This window comes from Oratosquilla oratoria, chromosome 8, assembly GCF_046742065.1.
Source record: "Oratosquilla oratoria isolate Oo_2021 chromosome 8, ASM4674206v1, whole genome shotgun sequence".
Lineage (NCBI taxonomy): Eukaryota > Metazoa > Arthropoda > Malacostraca > Stomatopoda > Squillidae > Oratosquilla > Oratosquilla oratoria.
Genome location: NC_134784.1, coordinates 42,651,671 through 42,664,170, shown reverse-complemented (window position 1 = coordinate 42,664,170; position 12,500 = coordinate 42,651,671).

The following is a 12,500-nucleotide window of genomic DNA, read 5'->3' as shown; positions in this document are numbered from 1 at the left end:
AAATTTAGCCATACACCAACACCCTAGAAGAGTAATTATCCTGGAGGCCCTTTTCATAAAAGAACTTTCCCCAAATCTCAATATCCAAGCTCATGACCTGCATATATATGTATGTATATATGTATATATATATATATATATATATATATATATATATATATATATATATATATATATATATATATATATATATGTGTGTATATATACATACCCAGCCCATCAGGGAACAAAGGCGGACGAACACGGTTACGATTGTTCATACGGGAAGTAATGATGTGGGTAGGGTGAGATCAGAAGAACTTGTTCAGAATTGCAAGGTCCTTCTTCAGGAGATGAAGGAGTGTGGGAGCCGTCACGTAGTCTGTGGAATCCTTCCGAGGATCTACGCTGGCACGTGTTGGAACAGTAGAGCCATAGGGATCAATGAGAGGATATCACGATTGTGCACGCAACTGGGGTACCACTTTCTTGATCCTTGGTATCTCTTTTCCAGGCGTCATGACCTTTATGCTTCTAATGGGATCCACCTTACTCAAAGAAGTAAAGATGTTCTTACAAACCTCATTGTGGGAGTTTGTAATGAACTAGTCCTTTTTTGGGTAGGAACTCAAAGGGAATGGGAAATAGAGTGCATTGGGGAAAACAGAGTAGGGTATAGAACTAATGTAGAGCATTATGTCAGTGTAAGACAAAATATCATTTTAGGATATAATGTCGGTAGAGGACGAAATATTACACTAGGATGTAATGTCAAAGGAAAAAATATCACTATGGGATATATTGATAGTGGAGGACAAAATATCCCGATGGGATATAATGATAGGGGATGAAAAATTATGGAAGTCTTGATATCTGACCTTTAAAGGTCAGATATCAAGACTTCCATAACTTTTTGTATTTACAGTTTAATGTACATAAAAAACATACTGACAGTATTCTATATAATTCCACCATCTACATCTTATCAAATTTGGCAAAAAACAGTTTTGTCTTCATTTCATTGCGTCGTCTGCTATTCGAAACATTCCGCCCGTGCGCTTCGTGAAAGGTTCGGGGAATTCCGCGTTCGTGACGTCACAGTTGCCAAACAAACAATATTGTTATTCTGATTATCTAGACTTCGGAAAAGTGGTATGCGAGGCGCAATTAAAAGTGAATTTTCTGAATAAATTCTTCTGTAATAGGTAAAAACTTTATTTGTATGCTTTTAAAAAGTACTTTTTCGAGCAATACGATGATTTTTAGCGAATGGTATATCTGTTGATATCTGACCTTTAAGGACAGACGCCCCCCAAATCAGGCTCGCCTAAAAGGGCTCGACAAAGAAACTGAAAAAGTATTGCTAAAAAGGGACAGGCTTATAAGAAATATAAGTGCTCGGGTGCACCTAACGACTATCAAATTTATGTAATAATACAGAGATTTAAAAAAGACAATAAAAACGAAAACGACAAAACAAAATGAATATCGCTGATAAAACCAAAGAAAATCCCAAAGAATTGTACAGTTACATCAGAGATAAAAAGGTTATTAGGAATCACATTGGCCCACTATTATCTGCTGACGGTCTACTTAAGTATTCAAACGAAGGAATGTGTAATATTTCAAACAACTATTTTAACTCACTATTCGTAAAGGAAACACCTCAAAGTGAACTCCAAACTGAAGCCTGTGAAAAATCTAGGGTAAATTTACTCACTACGGTGAATATAACAAAAGAAAAAATTAAAAGGTGTATAGAGAAACTCAAAATTAATAAAACACTAGGGCCTGACGGTTGGCATCCAAGAATATTAAAAGAAATGAAAAATGAGATTGTTGTTCCATTAGAAAGTATTAAAAAAAAAAAAAAAAAATCCATCATATCCGGAGATGTCCCAAGAGAATGGAAGCTAGCTAACGTCACTCCAATATTCAAAAAAGGTGACAAAAAGAAACCAAATAACTACAGGCCTATAAGCTTGACCTCAATCGTAGGAAAAATTATGGAAACTATCATTAGAGATGCTATCGAACATCATTTAGAAAGTAACTGTTTGATAAATGATAGCCAGCATGGATTCAGACGGAAACGTTCTTGCGTGACTAATTTACTCGAATTCTACAACACAGTCATCTCGAGTTATGACAAAAGAAACAATATAGATTTAATATGTTTAAACTTTGCATAAGCTTTTGATACCGAGAATTGGAGTAACGACTCGCAGCGCAGCGATACTGAGATTCGAACCCGGACCGCCGTAGTGGCGCCCCGAATCTCTAAGCACTACGCCATGAGTCGTGTGTGTATGTATATGTGTGTGTGAGAGTGTGTGTGTGTGTTTGTGTGTGTGTGTGTGTGTGTGTGTGTGTGTGTGTGTGTGTGTGTGTGTGTGTGTGTGTGTGTGTGTGTGTGTGTGTGTGTGTGTGTGTGTGTGTGTGTGTGTGTGTGTGTGTGTGTGTGTGTGTGTGTGTGTGTGTGTGCTGTGTGTGTGTGTGTGTGTGTGTGTGTGTGTGTGTGTGTGTGTGTGTGTGTGTGTGTGTGTGTGTGTGTGTGTGTGTGTGCGTGTGTGTGTGTGTGTGTGTGTGTGTGTGTGTGTGTGTGTGTGTGTGTGTGTGTGTGTGTGTGTGTGTGTGTGTGTGTGTGTGTGTGTGTGTGTGTGTGTGTGTGTGTGTGTGTGTGTGTGTGTGTGTGTGTGTGTGTGTGTGTGTGTGTGTGTGTGTGTGTGCTGTGCTGTGCGCGCGTGTGGGAGGTGTGTGTGTGCTGGTGGTGTAATCGGAAGCATGATGGCCTCGCATTCGCTTAGTTGCGGACTTGAATACTGCATTTGTCTCCGATTCCTAAAAGTAACTGTTACATTTTTTGGTTGCCAGTTACCTGGTAGTGTTAGTCTCCAAGATAAATGTCAGAGAAAATCTCCTCCCTACTACCTATTTTCAGATCCCGTTGAGAAACTCCTCGTGTTCATTTGTTTGCTCAACCTCGAGAACCTGGTGTCCAAGATGTCTCTAGACCAACTTCATTCGCATATACCTTTATCCATTCACATAGGGAGGGCTGACAACCGGGAACTTTTACCCAACTCCTATTAGTTCCATTTGGAAATATAGACGAAGACATTAATCCAATATTTCTTTCCAGTGAGGTCTCTGGGACATCCCGAGAATAGTTGCCAGTCACTGTGGGGCTGCGGGTTTTCAGTCGGTGAAATTCGAGGCAGCAGCTATTATCAGTGTTGTTTATTGAAATGAAATTAAGACAATCCAGTGACTATAAATTTTATCCAATCTTCATCACCGAGGAAACTGTTGTGATATAACTAACGGCGAGAATGCTAAAACGGATATTCTTATCCGAGTACCCAGGGGCAAAGGTAACGCCTTCAATCTCAGTTAATTGATATGAGACAAATTTCTCTTACTTTTGGAATTCAAAACACCTAAAGAGAAGAAATACGAAGCAAGAGAATTTTTTTTTATCAAATTGGATTCCGCACTGTTATGAATAATAGAAGTCAAAGTTGAAGAAAGGATATTTTATTTTTTCTCTCTTTTTTCCTTGTACCTTTGCAATACGCATTGATTGACATAGAAATAGAATCACGACTGAACGTAGATTTCACTTTATTAAAGAAAATCACTGAATGGAGATCTCTGTTATTGTCATTATCTTTTTTTGGTTTCTAATATGCCAAAAAAAAAAATAATAATAAAGAAAAAAACACTACAATATTATTTTTTTATATCCATGATTTGATAAATCTTAGAACCATTTATGCCTATTACTAAATATTTTATGAAGACTTCTAATTAAAGGAAAATTCTATATAGAGATACAAGAGCGTATTTTTAGTAAAAATATTTTTTGTCTGGAATCTTGGAGCGCCTGTGTTATTTCTCATTGATCCGCTTTTGCAGTAGTAGTTATTCGCTTTCCCACCGTGCAGAAAATAGAATTACACAAAATTAAATAAACAAAATCACATAGGGTTCCTACCCAGTCAGCTACGCTTTTCCGCAGCCATTCACCCATGGCTCTATTTATCCAGTGTTCCAGGCAGCCCAGGACTGAACCATCCAAGCTTCTAAACAACCATCCATTCTGGGCGCTACAGGCAACTCCCTCGAGGCAAGAAACTGTGTAATTTTCAAGTTGAGTAACAGAGACCCATCGCCTTCGCCGTGTCAACAAGAACATTTTTCACAGACCTACGACGGAGGTAGTTGACGGTGTGGAGGAAGGTTGCGTGCCAGCGGGAGTAGGGTTACGGGATGACGACTCCAGAAATGGCACGAAATTGGAAAGAAAGGAGAGCTTTTCTGGTGTGTCAGGAGTCGGCATTTTAGGGTGAAGTGGAGTTCCCAAGAGGATTTAGTGCAAGAGCCAGTATGAGTAGGTAGATGGTGTATAGTATCGCTCCAGTAACGTACTATACAGAGATTAGTAAAGGTGATTTTATTGATTTCAAGAATGAACTCGAAACACCAAACGTTTGTGATTGTTCTCAAGATCTGCTTTTGTTTATAGGTCCAATGGGATATCGAACATGAATTGAAAATTCAGTCCATCTCTCCCGCCACACTTGTCTATAATTACTACTACAAACAACATCAGCTTCACCACCATCACCGCCGGCTCTTCCCACAACTCTGCCATACGAACAGATCCTGGTCCAGCAGCCACTATCGGTGTCATAACAACCATCATTGCTATCACCACCGACGCCTCCTACACTCACCAACACTGCCATTATCCTAACCTTCATAATCAAATGCGTTGAAAATGAAAGAGAGAGAGAGAGAGAGAGAGAGAGAGAGAGAGAGAGAGAGAGAGAGAGAGAGAGAGAGAGAGAGAGAGAGAGAGAGAGAGAGAGAGAGAGAGAGAGAGAGATGAGAGAGAGAGTGAGAGAGAGAGAGAGAGAGAGAGAGAGAGAGAGAGAGAGAGAGAGAAGGAGAGAGGAGGAGAGAGAGAGAGATAGTGAGGAGAGAGGAGAGAGAGAGAGAGAGGAGAGAGAGAGAGAGAGAGAGAGAGAGAGAGAGAGAGAGAGAGAGAGAGAGAGAGAGAGAGAGAGAGAGAGAGAGAGAGAGAGAGAGAGAGAGAGAGAGAGAGAGAGAGAGAGAGAGAGAGAGAGAGAGAGAGAGAGAGAGAGAGAGAGAGAGAGAGAGAGAGAGAGAGAGAGAGAGAGAGAGAGAGAGAGAGAGAGAGAGAGAGAGAGAGAGAGAGAGAGAGAGAGAGAGAGAGAGAGAGATATGCGGGGATGAATTCTAAATAAGAACAGATTATTTAAAATCAAAAGTGATCAAATGTTTAGGTATTTGTAGATGAGTTTACTAATTACTAGGATATAATGAGTGTAAGACAGGTAGCTGATACAATTGTTTTGGAGATATTCCAATCAAAACGGAACAGAGATGATGGAGAGTATTGTGGATCTCTCATCACAGTCTGAGAATGAAACAAAGATAGTGGCAATAGATGTGGACAGTTAAAAGGGGTGAGATTTCGAATGATTGTGATGAGAGCTCAATAAGTGTAACGACTGGCACACAGTAATAAACAAGTTCAATTCATGTCAGGTGATTAGGTAGATACGATGAACAGTGATATACAAGGAACTATTTAAATTGAGAGTGATTACAAAGAAAAATATGGATTCTAATGACGACATGATTTGAACGTGTATATTACTGTAGTAAAAATTGATAGAAAGAGTATATGAATGAAAACTAGGATGATAAAATATAGTATAAAGGAAAGGATGAATGATGGAGGAGGCAAATATTCTTTTTACTGGAGAGAAGGGACTGAAAAATACACAGGAATGGGAGAAGAGGGCGGGAAGAAAAGGTTTAAAGGGAGCATTGGAGTACATTCGTTGGGTTGGATGTGGGAAAACAGAAACCAAGAGGTAACAAGAAAATATGACATTTGGTTGGGGAGAGCTGAAACGCTGAAAAAGAATGAGTTATCAATATCAATTTCACATTTGCTATAAAATATTTCTATTTAATTATTGCCCTGTTGTCAGGGGTGCGTTTGACCTAGGGCAGTTGGTGGATGTAGGGATGGGCCGTCATTCATGAGGAGCTGAGTTGTAAGGGGTGGAAAAGGTGGTGGAAGGGGTTGAAATGGGTGGGAGTAGGTTCATGCCTTTATTTAGCTATCTCTCTTGTCTTGGTATATAGATGAATAGATGGTTATGGGTGAGAAGGGTAGCTGTCTCTGTTTTCTTCTTCTTCTTCTTCTTCTTCTTCTTCTTCTTCTTCTTCTTCTTCTTCTTCTTCTTCTTCTTCTTCTTCTTCTTCTTCTTCTTCTTCTTCTTCTTCTTCTTCTTCTTCTTCTTCTTCTTTACATTTCGGTGTATAATAGAAAATTTATAGCTGTGGGTTCCGCGAATTTGATTTATGCTGAAAGATGGTGACATTAGGTGTTTATGATATTCATAACTTTTCATGTGCGTGCATTTTTTGAGTGTTGTGGATTCTTGTATGTTATGTGAGCATTTTGCATTACTTTTACTAGTAGGTGTGTTTTTCTGGTTGCATGTGCTTAAATTATATTTTGTATGCATATTTCCTGCGTCTTTTTTGTGTTCTTTGTTAGTATATATGTTTGCAGGTGTGTGTGTGTGTGTGTGTGTGTGTGTGTGTGTGTGTGTGTGTGTGTGTGTGTGTGTGTGTGTGTGTGTGTGTGTGTGTGTGTGTGTGTGTGTGTGTGTGTGTGTGTATATGTGTGCGTGTGTGTGTGTGTGTGTGTGTGTGTGTGTGTGTGTGTGTGTGTGTGTGTGTGTGTGTGTGTGTGTGTGTGTGTGTGTGTGTGTGTGTGTGTGTGTGTATGTCTGTGTGATCGACAGCTATTTCCTTCCCGGAAGAGAGATCAGAGCTCATATATGACCGATATATGGGTAATGCAGTGACCTTACACGCACACATACGACTCGCAGCGCAGCGATACTGAATTTTTTTTCAGCCCTGGAAGGGTTTCGAACCCGAACCGCCGTAATGGCTACCGCGAACGTTACCACCGCGCCATGAGTGTGTGTGTGTGTGTGTGTGTGTGTGTGTGTGTGTGTGTGTGTGTGTGTGTGTGTGTGTGTGTGTGTGTGTGTGTGTGTGTGTGTGTGTGTGTGTGTGTGTGTGTGTGTGTGTGTGTGTGTGTGTGTGTGTGTGTGTGTGTGTGTGTGTGTGTGTGTGTGTGTGTGTGTGTGTGTGTGTGTGTGTGTGTGTGTGTGTGTGTGTGTGTGTGTGTGTGTGTGTGTGTGTGTGCGTGTGTGTGTGTGTGTGTATGTGTGTGTGTGTGTGTGTGTGTGTGTGCCCTCGCATGCGTGAACTGCAGAATCATTCCAATCATTACATTGAGAGCATGATTACAGCAGTACCTGCAAAGAAGAGAAATGCATCGATATCTTCTCATTTTAATTTCCCCTAAGTATATTTTAATTCCGTCAAATATGCATGGAATTACAATCTATCCTCTGCTCTGGGGGAAGGAGATCTAATTCTAATTGTAATCATTCGAAGAAGAAGAAGAAGAAGACGAAGAAAAAATCAACGAACATCTGATTGACTACGCTTTTCATCAAGGGATGAGAAAAAAAAAGAAAAAAAAATCAAGAAACGCTTGGTCGTTCATGAGCTGGAAGTTACACAAGATCAAATAAGGTTTGGAATGTGATTCCTGAAACTCGAGCGAAATGATGCTAATGTTGGCAGCCCTGAAAATGGGATTGATTTCTTAAACAATGTAATGGCCTCATCTGGGAACAGAGCCGAACAGGAAGCTCAAACACCGGATGTGGGGGTAATGGCCAGCTGGCTCGCTGTACCATCTGGTCGATCACCTCTCCATTCAGGTGGGCGAGTGCGAGTGTTGTAACCCAGGTGGTTCACAGAGAAGTGATTCAATTGGTCAAGCATTGAGGAAATGGTTCAGATGGGATATCTGTTTAGGAAGTCTGTCATCGTTCCGGTCAGATGGTTCATTACGGACATCGATTCGTGTGATCGAGGTGTAGACAGTGGTTCAGATGGTCGTGTGCAAAAGGAACTACTTAGGGGATTTAAAATAAAAATCACTGTAGAAATGCAAGTAGTTGATGGCTATCACTGATTGGTCGAGAGGGTCAATGATAAGTTGGAAGTTTGGATAACAGATATCCCGGAATCTCTCTCTGTATGTATTGTATCTGTTTAGTAAATATTTTTAATTTTCATTTATCTTATCCTTTTGTCAGTCCTTGTTATTGAACACTATTCTATTTTTTTTTCGTATATCATGTTTATTTGTTTCATTTTGTTTGGTCTAATTTGATTTCATTTTGTCTTGTTTTATTCTATTCTTATACTACTTCATATTTCACCTTTCATGAGATTTCCTCTTCTTTTCTTTTCTTTTATATTGTCTTATTTATAAGTTATCATGATTTCTTTCATTTACTTTCACTATATTGCTTCGTTTACAATTATATTTCCTTTCTTACTATTTGATATATTTCACCTTTGATTTGTTTCATTTTGTCGTTTTTAACTAACACACTTCTCTCCACGTGTCGATCAAGGAAGCCAGTTTATCTAATTGAAGAAACACGTACACACACACACACACACACACACACACACACACACACACACACACACACACACACACACACACACACACACACACACACACACACACACACACACACACACACACACACACACACACACACACACACACACACACACACACACACACACACACACACACACACACACACACACACACACACACACACACACACACACACACACACACACACACACACACACACACACACACACACACACACACACACACACACACACACGTGCGTGCGGACACACAAACACACACACACACACATATCACTATCCTTTGACCGCTGAGAAGTTGAACGTATTTTTTCATAGGCTGTGGTAGTTTTATATTTTTTTCTCTTACCAGACTCTTTCATTCATCTATAAGCTGAATTACATCCACTCAAGAATAAATCTTTAACCGAAATGCTTAAAAACATTTGATTAAAAATGTTTGCACAAGCAGTCTATAAGTTTGCGTTATCTTTCGTTCTATGTCTTGTTGTAGGGGCTTGTGTACGAGTCAGACTACGAACGATTGATGGTGTAGGTTGGGGTGTGGATTAGGGCGTGGCGGTTTTGTATTTGGGTTTAGTGCTGGGGTGCTCTTCAGGCTTCAGTGGCTCCCGACGTGCAATCACACGTAAAATTTGAGAAAGGGGAAAGGTTTAGGGGGGGGGGCGGTAGTGGGACACTACGAGGGGGCTGAGAGAGGGCTTAGAAGGGAATGGAAGCCATTCAAGGGGTTGCAGGGGACGGAAAGCATGTTGGGGAACGGGTTTAGGATCGAAAAGAAATGCAAGGGAGATAAGGATAGTAGGAAGCAGGAAAACGATACACCTAAATGAGTGGGAACAAGAGCAATTTTTCGTATTCTTCTATAATATATATATACATTTTAACAACCACAATGCACTTTAATTCTAAGCCATCAACATCGGGAGACCGAATGGAGGCCGACATGCAGAAATCAAAATGCGGTACCGCCGTGGACTCGAACTCAGCAATCGCATGACAAGTGCCGTAGTAACTATATATATATATATATATATATATATATACATATATATATATATAATATATGTATATATATATATTCATTTACATATATACATATATATATATATATATATATATATATATTTGCATATACATATACATTTATATATATACATATATGAGAGAGATTGGTTGGTGGGAGTAAAACGGAGATGGTCTAGGAATTGATTTACTCTAACGCTTTGACCAACTTGGTCTTATTCAGAGAGATGTACATCTCTCTGAAGAAGACCAAGTTAGTCGAAACGTTAGAGTAAATCAATTCCTAGATCGTTTTTGTTTTACTCATACCAGACAATCTCCTATTTGTCTTTTCTTCTGCAAATATATATAATATTTCATTAGCCAGATACCGGCAGTTACTATCAAACTGACTATACGTCTACATGCATTGATCTCACTCATCACACCATCTTTAATCAGACTTAAGTCTATTGAAGAGTTCTTCGATATTATAAAGACAACCCAACCATCTGAAATCATAGCATCGATGGATGTTGAATCCCTCTACATCAGTGTACGTGTGGATGGGACTATTAACCTCATATGTAATCACTCAGAATAAATAGTTCCTCATTCCCGAGGGTGTACTGCGTCAATTATTACAAGGCTGTACTAAAGAAGCACCGTTCTATCGATCTGACAGGAATATGTATGTGCTAATTGATGGTGTCGCCATGGGATCCCCATGAGGTGCCATGTTTGCCAACTTTTATAAGGGCTCAACTAAAGAGAGGATATTCACACATCACCCTGAACTGAAGCCCTCCATTTATACAAGATATGTCTATGATATATCTGTCAGCGTTATTGAGGAAGACAATGTTTCTCAAATCATTGAGGTGTTCAGGAAAAACTCTTCTCTCGATTTTACACGTAAATTTGAGATTGACCATAGACTCTATTTCCCCTACACCGTTGTACACAGAGGTACAGACAGATTTCTTACGGAAGTGTACGGTTAAACGACCAATCTAGAATTCTGCTTAAACGGCGCTAGCAAATGTCTTGAGAGATATCGACTCAGCGTGGTAAACCCTTTTGTCAACCGTGAATTCACGCATAGTACTAAATGACGGCTTCCAACGCTGCGTTAAAAAAAAATTCTCAGTTCCTTACTAACAGTGGGTATCAGAAAGAAGAAATAGAAGAAGTTATACAAAGACAATTGGAGACTTTATGACCAATCAGACACATGTAGATAACCACACGACCATCAACTTGTACTATAAAAACGTTATGTCATTTGCTTACAAGCAAGACGAGAAAGACATGAGAAATATAATTTAATGTAATGTCTAGCCCACCGATCCTGATGCACGTATTAAGCTCTCGAGTCTAGACGAACCTCCAATCTAGTTATGAAAAACAACTGTCTGCCACCAACAAATGCACTTCAGGATGTAAATCTAGTATACCAATATACATATAATATGGTGACTGCAGTCGCTTACCCACCAGGTATATAGGTTTCACTACCACTACATAATCTAAAAGAATCTCAACAAACTTGCAGGATGAAGTAATAAGCTGTCATATTAATAGAACCCACAGACAAGCACTGAATAGGAAGCAGATGTAAGACCATACATTTATCTTACACAAAGAACCTGACACCAGGAGATTAAGAATGATGGAATCAGTATACATTTATAACCTATTATAAACATCCAATAAATACCTGAATCCACTCTCCCATCTCCCGAACACGACACGCAAAGATTGTCTGCAGAGTTACGTCCCCAAGTATTTCCTTTCCCAGCTTTTCCGAGCCTCACCTTAAACACGAACCACACAAATGTATCCTCCTCAAGGGTTACTCCCTCAAGTGTTACCTCCTCCAATATCAGCATGAACCAAATCAATAACCACATCAAATGTAACATATAATTATACCTGTACTTTCATCGCAACATAATACTCTTGAAAATGGCCGATCGATGACAGAAAGTCGTCTAGAGAAAACTAAAATGAATTTTCAGAGTCTACCTCACAACCTTACCAACGTAGACCTAATCATTTTAAGAAAAAACGAGAATGCAAACTGTAGAATGATGTATCTACTGTCGAATTCAATAGAACTTGCATTCTGAATGGCCTTTACTCCATATATATTAATAGAATCTCCAAGGTACATGTTGTTTACTCTAGACGTCTTACAACCCAATCAGAGGTCATCTTCAGGAGTAAAAATATACATAACAATACAAGAAACAGGAATGACATGGGGTGTGGTGGAGGGATTTTTACCAGCGAAGAAACTCTAAAAGAGGATGCCAAAGTAACTACCCACGGAGTGCCAAGGGGTTGCCCGTAGGTTGCTGTTAAGGTTTAATCATTGATGGAAGTGAAACTTCAGGTTGTAGCTGTATATTGATGGCTGGTTTATCCAGACGAATAAAAATTTATTCTGACATCCTTAATCTCCCTCTGTCTAGTTTTCGATACAGTATCGATGTTTGCGTTTCTATATGTTGTCTGGTGAGGGAGTGTCCATGTGTGTTACTGTTATGTATGGCCCGTCCTGCAAATGCGCCGTCATCCTTCTAGATAAGGTGATAGTATATACATATATATGTATATATATATATATATATGTATATATATATATATACATACATATATATATGTATATATATATATATATACATACATATATATATGTATATATATATATATACATATATATATGTATATATATGTATATATATATATGTATGTATGCATATATATATGTATATATATACATATATATATATGTATATATGTATATATATATGTATATATATACATATATATATGTATGTATATATATGTATATATGTATATATATATGTATATATATATATATGTATATATATATA